The sequence below is a fragment of the Polypterus senegalus genome, chromosome 2 (assembly GCF_016835505.1).
Source record: "Polypterus senegalus isolate Bchr_013 chromosome 2, ASM1683550v1, whole genome shotgun sequence".
Classification (NCBI taxonomy): domain Eukaryota; kingdom Metazoa; phylum Chordata; class Cladistia; order Polypteriformes; family Polypteridae; genus Polypterus; species Polypterus senegalus.
The window spans coordinates 163,441,498-163,454,923 of NC_053155.1; the positions used below are offsets into that span (position 1 = coordinate 163,441,498).

General features: G+C 43.6%; 3 pseudogenes; all 3 read left to right on the plus strand.

Annotated features, from left to right (window-relative positions):
- Positions 1 to 8,962: 8,962 nt before the first annotated feature.
- Positions 8,963 to 9,081, plus strand: LOC120524740 (annotated as a pseudogene).
- A 610-nt stretch (positions 9,082 to 9,691) lies between these two features.
- On the plus strand, positions 9,692 to 9,809 carry LOC120524712 (annotated as a pseudogene).
- A 130-nt stretch (positions 9,810 to 9,939) lies between these two features.
- LOC120524730 lies at positions 9,940 to 10,057 on the plus strand (annotated as a pseudogene).
- Positions 10,058 to 13,426: the final 3,369 nt, after the last annotated feature.

Here is a 13,426-nt window from a genome sequence, read left to right on the forward strand (position 1 = left end):
TACACTTCTTTTTAATTAAAGCTTAAGCTTCAGGTCACTATTGTAAAACGTTTGGAAGGCTTAAGAAAGGAAACGATGAGAGGAAAACCCATATATGGAATTGAATCCTTGGCCAGTTAGAGAAAAATGGGAACAGCATAGAACGATTACAAATTCCATAAGGGGGCCAGTAATAGGAAAAGTAAGGAGATAATAAGGGTTCCCATGGAAACTCAGTCTGGTTAGACAGGAGTAAAAGGAAGTCAGAGGAGGTGGGCAAACAAGCTCATTAGAGCAAGGTCAGAAAAGATAGGAAATTACATAGAAAAGCCCAAAAATGGTGAAAAGGAAGCCTTCCGCCCAGTCTTAGACCAATCAAAATAAGCCAAACAGACACCAAGAGGAACAATGTACAGTAAAACCAGGTGCCGAATGAGCTAATTGAATGAGCCAAAATGATAAGAAATTGTTATAAAAACTTCAATGGCTGTAATGATCGGGGCTCAATCTCATTCGGCCGAATTGGCCAACCAGGCAAGTCGGGGGCTATCGGAAGTGGGGGAGAGCACTGCCGGTACAGAGACCGACAGGACGCTCGGGGTGAGTGTCCAGGCAGTGCTTCTGGCCCTCCCTTTTCTCTTTTTACAGGCCCGAAGCCCCGACGAGCGCTGGAGCCGACGTCGTTTGGGACCTGCTCTCCTGGAACGGGCCACTCCATGAGAGGGCTCCCCTCCCGGAGGCCGATGGTGCCCCGGCTGGTGGGGATGGCGGGGGCGAGAGTGGCACAAACTAAAGGGGCGCATTGGCGTCGGAGGGGGTGCCGAAATAAGATGTCCCAGGGTGCCATGTTGGACACTGGGGACATAGTAGGACCCTCTCTTGGGACGTGCTGCCCTTTCGGGGAGTGTCACTCGGACCCACGTGTCTTCGCTTGTGCCTCCTCCAGACCGCGAGGGGGCGTCCGCCCTGGTTATGTTGGGGGCCTCGGATAGATACCTGTAGATAGATACCTGTGGCCACCGCCAGGCGGTGCCCCAGTGCCTGAATATCCCGGGAGCCCAGCACTTCCGCCACACCAGGAAGTGCTGGGGGGAAGACGATGGGGGACACCCGGACGGCTTCCGGGTGCGCAGCCGGCACTTCCGCCACACTGGGGCGTGGCTTCGGAGGAGTGCCGGGAAGCAGCTGGAGCTCATCCGGTTTCCCATTTAAGAGAGAGGACTGGAGGCGGCCAGGAGAGAGAGGCAGAAAGTTTGTGAGGCCTGGACATTGGGGAATCGGTGCAAGAGGCACTGGGGAGTGCACGTGATTGTAAATATTGTAAATGTAATAAATGGGTGTATTGGGTGAGAAACCGTTGTCCATCTGTCTGTGTTCGGGTCACCTTCCACTATATATATATATATATATATATATATATATATATATATATATATATATATATATATATATATATATATATATATATATATCGAAAATATAGCTGGGTGAAGTGTAGACACACAAATGTTTTAAATAGCCCCAGCCTCTAATAAATGATTGTGTGAGTAATTACATGAGCTCCAAGTTCATCTAGTGGTAATAGAACAAGCCACAACAGCGAAGACAGGTGTGAGTGTGAACAAAACTCAGAATGCAAATAGTGTATAGACGAGAAACACAGTAAAGTACAAAGCTCATAAAGAGTGTAAGTGGGATTTTGTAAACAAGCATTGCCTACATGCAAAAAGTGGGTGAATATATACATGAGAGTGGAATAGAGATCAGAATATTACAAATTATTAAGGATAGAAGGGAGAAAATAGCAGAAATCACAGATCGAAAAACAGGAAGGGTCCTGTGTGAATACTGGCAGCTTGAGACTCAGGAGGAAAATAGAGTACAGATTTATTACCGAGGTTACAAATTGTGGGAGGGTTAAAAGGCTAATTTTATGGCACAAGAACACATTGCCGATAGGATCTTACAGATAACTCATGGTGTGCATACACACTATTGGAAAGAAACTTTTTATATAAACGCAGCAGGACACCCGTGCAAATTATCGGAGGGTGCAAAAGATTTTTTACTAAGATTATTACAGAAATATCAAATTTAGACGAAGTACAGGAAGAGTGGCCCTATATAGATTGGAGAACTGTGACTGAGAAAAATTGGACAGTAAGAAAGTTGAGTGCTACTTTGGAGGAACTAGTGGAGGCTGACAAACTTCATTTCATTGTAATTACTTTTGAGGAACATTTAGAACCATACTTACAGGAGGGAGTAAATTGTGGTTTTAAGAGAGGGCAAGGAAAGACAGGAAAAATACTGAGAAATCCTGGTGTATAATAGCAAGAAGGGTAAGTTGGTGTCCGAAAAACGCTGTTGGGAGATTTGTGCTGCCAGCAGTCACAGTAAGAGAGGTCCTGTGTAAAATCAAACCTAATTTAAATAGAAATTCAAAATTAAGATTGGCAATAGGAAACCCACGGCTACAGGGGGTTAAAATGAGTGCCAGCGAGTTGCCTATGGATGTATTGGGGCGTAACGATCCAGTCCACAAAGAACTTATTGAAAATCATCTCAAAAATGGCATACGAGAAAAAGTTTTTCAAAACTGCTGGCCCCGAAAAGATTAATTTAATCTGGAATTGTGCCAAGAAATGATAGATCACATAAATAATTTTAAAACAAAAGATGTCAGTAAAAAAAAAAAAATAAATAAATAAAAATAATAATAAATAAAAATAAAAAGAGAGCAAGAGAAAAGCGGAACTAAACATAACGCAAGTGTCAATTGGGGAAGCAATAAAAAGAGGTATAACATTAGATAGAATGAATTGGTGCTTTACTGACAGAAAGGTAGAGAAAAAAATCCCACTGGCACCACTGTCGGGTATATCACATGAGCTCCCAGTAACAGAAGGAAAAATAGAATTTAAAATACAAATAACGGTGACAAATGATGGGGAAGAATTAAGAGAAAAGAAAGAAAACGGGACAGGAAGAGCATTTGAGTACAGTGGATGAAACTGCTTTTGTGACCAAATTATTAATAGCAATGAAAAACAGTAATTAAGGTTGCACCATTAAATAGTAAAAGCAGCTAGGTGAAGTGTAGCCAGACACAAATATATATATATATATTTTTGCCCCACCCTCGAATAAGGAATGAATGATTGTGTGAGTGACTGCATAAGCTCCGTTATTTCTTAGTGGCAGTAAAAATAAGCCACAGGTGCGGACACAAGTGTGAATGCGAGCGAGCTCCAGACCCAAATAGTGGGTACCGGGAGATACAATAAAGTAATCAAGCACATAACGAGTGTGAGTGAGATTTTGTAACCAAAGCATTTCTTCATGGAAGATACATTGAGAAGATTTTTTATCAAGACGCTGTCACTGTTAGGAGGTACAGCAAATAAATATATGAAAGCCAAAGTAGTTAATTAAGACGAATATAAATTAAAGATCAGAGAAAGAATATATTACAAAAATATATCCAGAAAAGCATTAACGTAGCTCAAGTGACATAATTTCTTAAAAATAAATTTAATACCATGATTTAAGTACTTTTAGTTAGCATGGGTTTCCTTCCTTGCAGCAGTAGGATTTCGTAAAATTATCAAGAAAGCATAATTAACGTAAATATAGACAATTAGAAGAAGTGCGAGCATTTGGTAAATTAGAAAAGTACTGTAATAAGAATTCGGATATTAAAATGTGAAGTTTTGAAAAAGGTTAACTTGATTCAATTACTTGTGCTTCATGTTACTCCCTGTTACAGTTTTTGCCCGTTGCTTGAACACATTTTGCAAAACTTCACTCATTGTGCCAAAACTCTAAACACAAGTAAACATGACACAACACTGGGAAATATACCATTCACATCTGTGCCAAATTGAAACTCTACTCCCAAAACCTAAACTCTGCTATCAAAACCTAACATTCCTTTGTCAAAATGTAACTCTGTTGACAAAATGACACATACTTTTGCATCATATGCAAACACTATCAGATCAGGGGGAACACACTAGTCTACTTTATATAAAACACTACAGTCTTTGATTTTCATTGTTTATTCAGAAGGCATATTTTCAGGAGACACATTTTCAAACAACCAAAAAAGCAAATAGGCCTACTCAATATTGTACATTGCAGCACTGTACATTGCAGTACCATTAATTCAGATAAAGCTAAAAAAAAACAATACAGTAATAGAAAAAACACTATACTGTAAACACAAAAGATCATGACAATTGTGCATACGTGGGCTCATGGATCCCGCTGTCTGTTGGGGTCTGGCCACAGGACCTCATCGACATCGCAAGCAATGTCTTCTCTCGCTAGGCACCGGGGAAAATATCCTCTTGCATATCGAAACCATCCATTAATTGCTGTCACCTGAATGTCGCCGCAGGCCTGTTCCATTGCCTGCAGAAGAGGCATGCGGGCATGTGGTTGGCGGTCATATATATGCCATCTCCAAGCCGAAAAGAATTCCTCTATAGGGTTTAAAAATGGTGAGTAAGGGGGCAAGTATACCACTTCAAATTGATTGTGGTTGGAGAACCAGGCCTGGACCAGAGCAGCCCGATGGAAACTGACATTATCCCATATCACCATAAACCTGGGCTGATCTGGTCTGTTCTGTACAACTATATTATGGACTGCATCTAGAAATGTGAGTATATGTTGGCTATTGTATGGACCTAGTTTTGCATGATGATGCAGAAGCCCTCGTAAGCTTATGGCGGCACACAATGTGATATTTCCCCCGAGCTGCCCTGGGACGTGCACAATTGCCCTTTGGCCAATTATATTACGACCCCCTCATCTTGTTTTGCTCAGGTCGAATCCAGCTTCATCAAGGAAAATGAGTTCATGAGGCTGTGCAGCTCCATCCATAGCCAAGATTCTCTGTAAAAAAAAAAAGAGAACATATTACTGTACTACAGTGCTACACATACAGAACCCTCACCCCAGCACACAGGTACCTGTGTAGCTCTCAGAATGGATCCATGTGGTACTGATATGGTACATATTCAGCTGCTACTGGATTTCACCAATACTGTATTGTAAATGTAAAGGACAGTTACACTTACCCGACATATTCAGCTCGAAGTCCTTTGACCCTGTCACTGTTCCTCTCAAATGGGACTCTGTAGAGCTGCTTCATGGTGATGCTGTGTTTTCCCAAGATGCGTCTGATGGTGGTGATGCTCACATGGTTTATGTTGTTGAACACTTGCCTGTCTGCAAGTATTTTCTTTCGTAGCTGGTGGAGACGGATGGCATTGTCTGCCCTCACTAGGTCCACAACGGCAAGTTCCTGCTGTTGTGTGAACCGGCGTTGGCGTCTTCCCTCAGAAGGTCTTCGAGTCATTCTAGAGAAATACAACCACATATTGTCATCGGTTTGCTTATTTTTCTTACAGTACTTTACTGTATATACTGTATCATCCACTGTACAACACTGTACTTCAATATAAGTAATCATGGTATGTTTCACAAAAACTACCACTTTGGCTGCAAAAGGAGCATTAGCACCCTGCAATACCCTGTACACTTGATATGGTAATGTGATATACTGTAGAACAGTGCTATAAAAACCATCTGAGTAGAGCAGAAGGTAGAGAGGTGAAGACATACCTGTTTTCTAGTCGGAATGTTCTTACTGTATTACAGATTCCACTGTGAAGCGGCTTAGATGTGGGTGGACTCTCTGCCCAGCTTCCCTCATAGTCAGGCCATGGTTGATGACATGGTCCACCAAAGTTGCTCTTATATCATCAGAAATATGGGTCCGTGCATGGCCTCTTCGACCTCCTCCTCCTCCTTCTCCTGTTCCTCTTCCTCTTGCTCTCCCTCCATCCATGCTTGCAAAGTTCTTGAAATGGCTGAACTGAGGGCTTTTTGCAGTTGGCTAATTAGTGTTCAGTTTTGCAAGTAAGTGCCTTCAGGTGTGTATTTGAGTGGTTGCAATTACCCGATGTGTTTTGTATTTTGGATACATGTGTTTTCCAAATGGCACCCTGAGATTTCATTTTTGAACGAAGTGTCTTATGTATGAAATAGAGTGTAGTATGCAGGACCATGTGTGTTGCATAAAGGAGTAAGTGTGTTGCATAATTGCAACTAGAGTGCAAAGCAGCGCTTTTGTGTAAGGTATGGGTACATGTGTTTGAGGTATGGTAACAAAAGCTTCAAGTTGCGTTACTTTAGTCTAAGCATGGGTCTATAGTGTTCAAGCAACGGGCAAAAACTGTAAGCAAAAAGAACATTAGGGCTCGTCTCAATTTTACTAAGAAACATCTCAATGATTGCCAAGACTTTTGGGAAAATACCTTGTGGACTGATGAGACAAAAGTTGAACTTTTTGGAAGGCAAATGTCCCGTTACATCTGGCGTAAAAGGAACACAGCATTTCAGAAAAAGAACATCATACCAACAGTAAAACATGGTGGTGGTAGTGTGATGGTCTGGGGTTGTTTTGCTGCTTCAGGACCTGGAAGGCTTGCTGTGATAGATGGAACCATGAATTCTACTGTCTACCAAAAAATCCTGAAGGAGAATGTTTGGCCATCTGTTCGTCAACTCAAGCTGAAGCAATCTTGGGTGCTGCAACAGGACAATGACCCAAAACACACCAGTAAGTCCACCTCTGAATGGCTGAAGAAAAATAAAATGAAGACTTTGGAGTGGCCTAGTCAAAGTCCTGACCTGAATCCAATTGAGATGCTATGGCATGACCTTAAAAAGGCGGTTCATGCTAGAAAACCCTCAAATAAAGCTGAATTACAACAATTCTGCAAAGATGAGTGGGCCAAAATTCCTCCAGAGCGCTGTAAAAGACTCATTGCAAGTTATCGCAAATGCTTGATTGTAGTTATTGCTACTAAGGGTGGCCCAACCAGTTATTAGGTTCAGGGGGCAATTACTTTTTCACACAGGTTTGTAGGTGTAGGTTTGGATTTTTTTTTCTCCCTAAATAATAAAAACCATCATTTAAAAACTGCATTTTGTGTTTACTTGTGTTATATTTGACTATGGTTAAATGTGTTTGATGATCAGAAACATTTTGTGTGACAAACATGCAAAAGAATAAGAAATCAGGAAGGGGGCAAATAGTTTTTCACACCACTGTATATAAACTCAGCAAAAAAAGAAACGTTCCTTTTTCAGGACTGTGTATTTCAACAATAATGTTTTAAAAATCCAAATAACTTTACAGATCTTCATTGTAAAGGGTAATCAATTAATTAACATGCACCTGTGGAATGGTCGTTAAGACCTTAACAGCTTACAGAAAGTAGGCATTTAAGGTCACAGTTCTAAAAATGCAGGACACTAAAGAGACTTGTCTACCGACTGTAAAAAAGACCCAAAGAAAGATGCCCAGGGTCCCTGCTCATCTGCGTGAACGTGCATTAGGCATGCTGCAGGGAGGCATGAGGACTGCTGATGTGGCTAGGGCAATAAATTGCCATGTCCGCACTGTGAGACGCCTAAGACAGCGCTACAGGGAGACAGGAAGGACAGCTGATCATCCTCGCAGTGGAAGACCACGTGTAACAACACCTGCACAGGATCGGTACATCCAAATATCACACCTGCATGACAGGTACAGGATGTCCACAACAACTGCCCGAGTCACACCAGGAACACACAATCCCTCCATCAGTGCTCAGACTTTCCGCAATAGGCTGAGAGAGGCTGGACTGAGGGCTTGTAGGCCTGTTGTAAGGCAGGTCCTTACCAGACATCACCAGCAACAACACCGCCTATGGGCACAAACCCACCTTCGCTGGACCAGACAAGAGTGGCAAAAAGTGCTCTTCACTGATGAGTCACACGGTTTTGTCTCACCAGGGGTGATGGACGGATTCGTGTTTATCGTCGAAGGAATGAGCGTTACACCGAGGCCTGTACCCTGGAGCGGGATCGATTTGGAGGTGGGGGGTCCGTCATGGTCTGGGGCGGTATATCACATCACCATCGGACTGAGCTTGTTGTCATTGCAGGCAATCTCAATGCCTTGCGGTACAGGGAAGACATCCTCCTCCCTCATGTGGTACCCTTTATGCAAGCTCATCCGGACATGATCCTCCAGCAGGACAATGCCACCAGCCATACTGCTCGTTCTGTGCGTGAGTTTCTGCATGACAGCAATGTCAGTGTTCTGCCATGGCCAGCGAAGAGCCCGGATCTTAATCCCATTGAGCACGTCTGGGACCTGTTGGATCGCAGGGTGAGGGCTAGGGCCATTCCCCCCAGAAATGTCCAGGAACTTGCAGGTGCCTTAATGGAAGAGTGGGGTAACATCTCACAGCAAGAACTGACAAATCTGGTCCAGTCCATGAGGAGGAGATGCACTGCAGTATCTCAAGCAGCTGGTGGCCACACCAGATACTGACTGGTACTTTTGATTTTGAGCCTCCCTTCATTCAGGGACACATTGTGAAACATTTTAAGTTTATGTCTTATGTTGTTGACTCTTTTAGTGTTCATACAAATATTTACACATTAAGTTTACTGAAAGTAAAATCAGTTGAAAGTCAGAGGACGTTTCTTTTTTTGCTGAGTTTATATATTTCTGGGAACAGGAGAATAAAAAAGAAAGAAATATGGTCTGAGACTCAGGACTGCTGTCTGTTTCTTTTATGCTTTACACCATATTGCTGTGGCTACACCCTGTAGCAACAGTGGCTTTTACCTGGCCCAGGTTCCCCTAGGCCTGAGGAAGGTAACACAAGAGAAGTAACACCTGTGAGAATTCGCTTCCTCTCATCTGAACTCGGAAGTTAAACACGCACTGGCTCTGCCAGTATACGTGGATGGGAGATGGCCTGGGAACCCTGAGTGCTGTAAGCTTATTTTCCTTACAAGCAAAGTCAACCTGGGCTTCAGTGCATGTCTGAAAAACACATCTTAATCGTTTCCATTGGAAGCGCCCCTCAATAGCTGCAGTATTTAACCCGCAAGAAGTAGCGCGGCTCTCGCTTACTGCCATACCAGTGTGAGAGCACCCAATCTCGTCTGATCTCAGCAGTTAAACATGCATGCGCTCGGCCAGTACTTCGATGAGAGACCGCCTGAGAACCCCGAGTGCTGTAAGCTTTTTTCCATTACTGTTGCACTCATCCTGACCATCAGTGTATGGCTTGGAACTGCATCCTTATCCTTTCTATTTGAAGTGCAACCCGATCTTTAGTATATAATCAGCAAGAAGTAGTGTGGCTCTCGCTTACTGCCATACCAGTGTGAAAGCGTCCGATCTTGTCTGATCTCGGTAGTTTAACATGCATGCGCTCAGCCAGTATACATGGATGGGAGATCACCTGGGAACCTCGAATGCTGTAAGCTTTTTTTCCATTACAAGCAAAGTCAACCTGGGCACCAGTGTATGGCTAGGAAATGCATCTTCATGCTTTCCATTGCAAGCTTGCTCCACCGATCTTCAGTATTAAACCAGCAAGAAGTAGCGTGGCTCTCGCTTACTGCCATACCAGTGTGAAAGGGTCTAATCTCATCTGATCTCGGAAGTTAAAAAACGCATGCGCTCTGCCAGTACTTCGATGGGAGACCGAGTGCTGTAAGCTTTTTGTCCATTACAAGCAAAGTCAACCTGGGCACCAGTGTGTGGCTGGGAAATGCATCTTTATGCTTTCTATTGCAAGTGGGCTCCCCGATTTTCAGTATTTAACCAGCAAGAAGTAGCGTGGCTCTCGTTTACTGCCATACCAGTGGGAAAGCGTCCGATCTCATCTAATCTCGGAAGTTAAACACGCATGCGCTCTGCCAGTACTTCAATGGGAGACCGCCTGGGAGACCGAGTGCTGTAAGCTTTTTTTCCCATTACAAGCGAAGTCAACCTGGGCACCAGTGTATGGCTGGGAAATGCATCTTTATGCTTTCCATTACAAGCTGGCTCCCCCGATCTTCAGTATTTAACCAGCAAGAAGTAGCGCAGCTCTCGCTTACTGCCATACCAGTGTGAAAGCGTCCGAACTCATCTGATCTCGGAAGTTAAACACACATGCACTCTGACAGTACTTTGATGGGAGACCGCCTGGGAGACCGAGTGCTGTAAGCTTTTTTTCCATTACAAGCGAAGTCAACCTGGGCACCAGTGTATGGCTGAGAAATTAATCTTTATGCGTTCCATTGAAAGCGGGCCCTCCCAATCTTCAGTATTTAAAAAGCATGAAGAAGCGCAACTTTTGTTTACGGCAACACCTGTAAGAATGCGCGTTATCTCACCTGAAGTCGGAAAATAAACAGACACGATCTTGGCCATTATACGTGGATGGGAGACCGCCTGGGATACCCGAGTGCTGTAAGCTTTTTTTCCATTACAAGTGAAGTCAACCTGGGCACCAGTGTATGGCTGGGAAATGCATCTTTATGCTTTCCATTGCAAGTGGGCTTCCCCGATCTTTAGTATTTATAAAGCATGAAGAAGCGCAGCTTTCGCTTAAGGCAAAACCTGTGAGAATTCGCTTGATCTCATCTGAACTCGGAAGTTAAACACGCACTGGCTCTGCCAGTATACGTGGATGGGAGACGGCCTGGAAATCCCGAGTGATGTAAGCTTATTTCCCTTACAAGCAAAGTCAATGGGGGTTCAGTGTATGGCTATGAAACACATCTTAATACTTTCCATTTTTAGCGCCCCTCATAAGCTTCAGTATTTAACCAGCATGAAGTAGCACAGATTTTGCTTACGGCAACACCTGTAAGAATGCGCTTGATCTCATCTGTAGTCGGAAGTTAAACAGACACGGCCTCGGAAGTTATACGTGGATGGGAGACTGCCTGGGTTCCCCAAGTGCTGTAAGCTTTTTTTCCATTACAAGCGAAGTCAACCTGGGCACCAGTGTGTGGCTGGGAAATGCATCTTTATGCTTTCTATTGCAAGCGGGCTCCCCGATTTCCAATGGAAGCGCCTCTCAATATCTTACGTATTTAACCAGCATGAAGTAGCGCAGCTCTTGCTTACGGCGACACCTGTGAGAATGCGTTTGATTTCATCTGAACTCAGAAATTAAACATGCACGGGCTCGGCCAGTATACATCGATGGAAGACTGCCTTGGTACCCCGAGAGCTGTAAGCTTTTTTTCCATTGCAAGCAAAGTCAATATGGGCAACAGTGTATGGCTGGGAAATGTATCTTTATGCTTTTCATTGCAAGAGGGCTTCCCTAATCTTTAGTGTTTAACCAGCATGAAGGGGCACAGCTTACGCTAAGGCCGGAGTTATACTTCACGTGACGCGACGCTTGCTGCAGCGGACGCTCCTGCTAGGCAAGCGTTGTAGTGTTCATACTTGCGCGCATACTTTACGTAAATCTGGAGGAATCCACCAGGTGGCTGTGAGAGATATTATCACAGTAAGAACATGTTTGGCTTCTCTATGTTGTGAATTGCCTAGAACACCTATTAAATTCTGATGACACCTTACCACAATATCTCTGAAAAGGATGTTTATTGATTAAATCCATCAATCCAGGGATGTGTCCATTCCAGGAAGCATTGGGCATGAGTGAGAAACATTCCCTTGACGAGGCCTCAGCTCATCGCAAGGTGAATACAAGTACTCGCATACACTAGCGTCATTTTAGCGGCACCAAATCCCCAAATCAGCATATATTTGGAAGGAAACCGGAGCACAGTGTGGAATACAAGCAGGAAATACCAGCAACATAACTCCCAGCGAGACAGCAGTGCTATCGCTCCACCACCATGACACCCCCATGTGTGTATTTATTAACAGTACTCATTATTTAAACGAAATTATATGCAAAATGTAACATACACACTTTAATGCATTTCATCATGAAAGATTCTAAATGTGCAAAGAGTTGGAATATCATACATATAATTTGTTCTGTGTGGCGATCTATTCTTTCCACTGCTGAAGCAAAATGCCGACATACAGATGCATTCGTGGTGCTTTTATATTCAAGCGTCGCATATTCCCGTAATGACACGATACATTTTAAAAGTCTCACATACCATCTTTTGTGCCGTCTATTTTTAATTTTTTTTACTGTATGCGAGTGCTTGTATTTAATCTTAATTCGGCTTTAATCTCGATTAACCTCGTAGTTTACTTTATTATTAAAGCAGACCATCGTAAACGTCATCCCAGTTTTTAATCGCTACGAGCTTCTTGGACCTGACAGGAGGTAAAGTACAAAAATAAAAAATAGACGGCACAAAAGATGGTATGTGAGACTTTTAAAATGTATCGTGTCATTACGATCGGGAATATGCGACGCTTGAATATAAAAGCACCACGAATGCATCTGTATGTCGGCATTTTGCTTCACCACTTTGAACCATTCATCAAACAGTAAAGCACATATCGAATCCCGAAGGCTCTCCATAGAGGCTTGCTGTCACATGTAGATAGTAAACAGAGACTCTGACGTCATGTTCTGACTTTTAGCACACTGCACCCTCCGACTTTTTGCTGATACTGCAACTCACGCATGCGTCGCGTTAATTTCTGAGAATCTGCTCAGAGGACGCATGAAATGAACGCTGGGAACGTGTGGCAGCCATGATGCGGGCGCGTACGCGTTCTGAGCATGAAGTATAAATCGTCCCTTACGGCCATACCATTGTGAATGCACTCGATCTCATCTCAACTCAGAAGTTAAACACGCACAGGCTCGGCCAGTATACGTGGATGGGAGCCCGCCTGGGACCCCTGTGTGATGTAAGCTTTTTTTCCATTACAAGCGAAGTCAACCTGGGCTTTAGTTTATGGCTGTGAAACACATCATAATCGTTTCCTTTGTAAGCACCCCTCAATAGCTTCAGTATTTACCCAGCATGAAGTAGCACGGCTTTAACTTACAGCAACACCTGTGAGAATGCGATCGATCTCATCTGAACTTGGTAGTTAAACACGCACTGGCTCTGCCAGCATACATGGATGGGAGATGGCCTAGGAACCCCAAGTGCTGTAAGCTTTTTTTCATTACAAGCGAAGTCAACCTGGGCTTCAGTGTATGGCTGGGAAATGCATCTTAATTGTTTCCATTGGAAGCGCCCCTCAATAGCTTCCATATTTAACCAGCATAAAGTAGCGCGGCTTTCGCTTATGGCAACACCTGTGAGAATGCAATCGATCTTATCTGAACTTGGAAGTTAAACACGCACTGGCTCTGCAAGTATACTTCGATGGGAGGCCATCTGGGAACCCTGAGTGCTGTTAGCTTTTTTTTCATTACAAGCGAAGTCAACCTGGGCTTCAGTGTATGGCTGTAAAACACATCTTAATTGTTTCCATTGCAAGCGCCCCTCATTAGCTTCAGTATTTAACCAGCATGAAGTAGCTCAGATTTTGCTTACGGCAACACCTGGAAGAATGCGCTTGATCTCATCTGAAGTCGGAAGTTAAACAGGCACGGTCTCGGCCAGTATAAGTGGAATGGAGACGGCCTGGGATCCC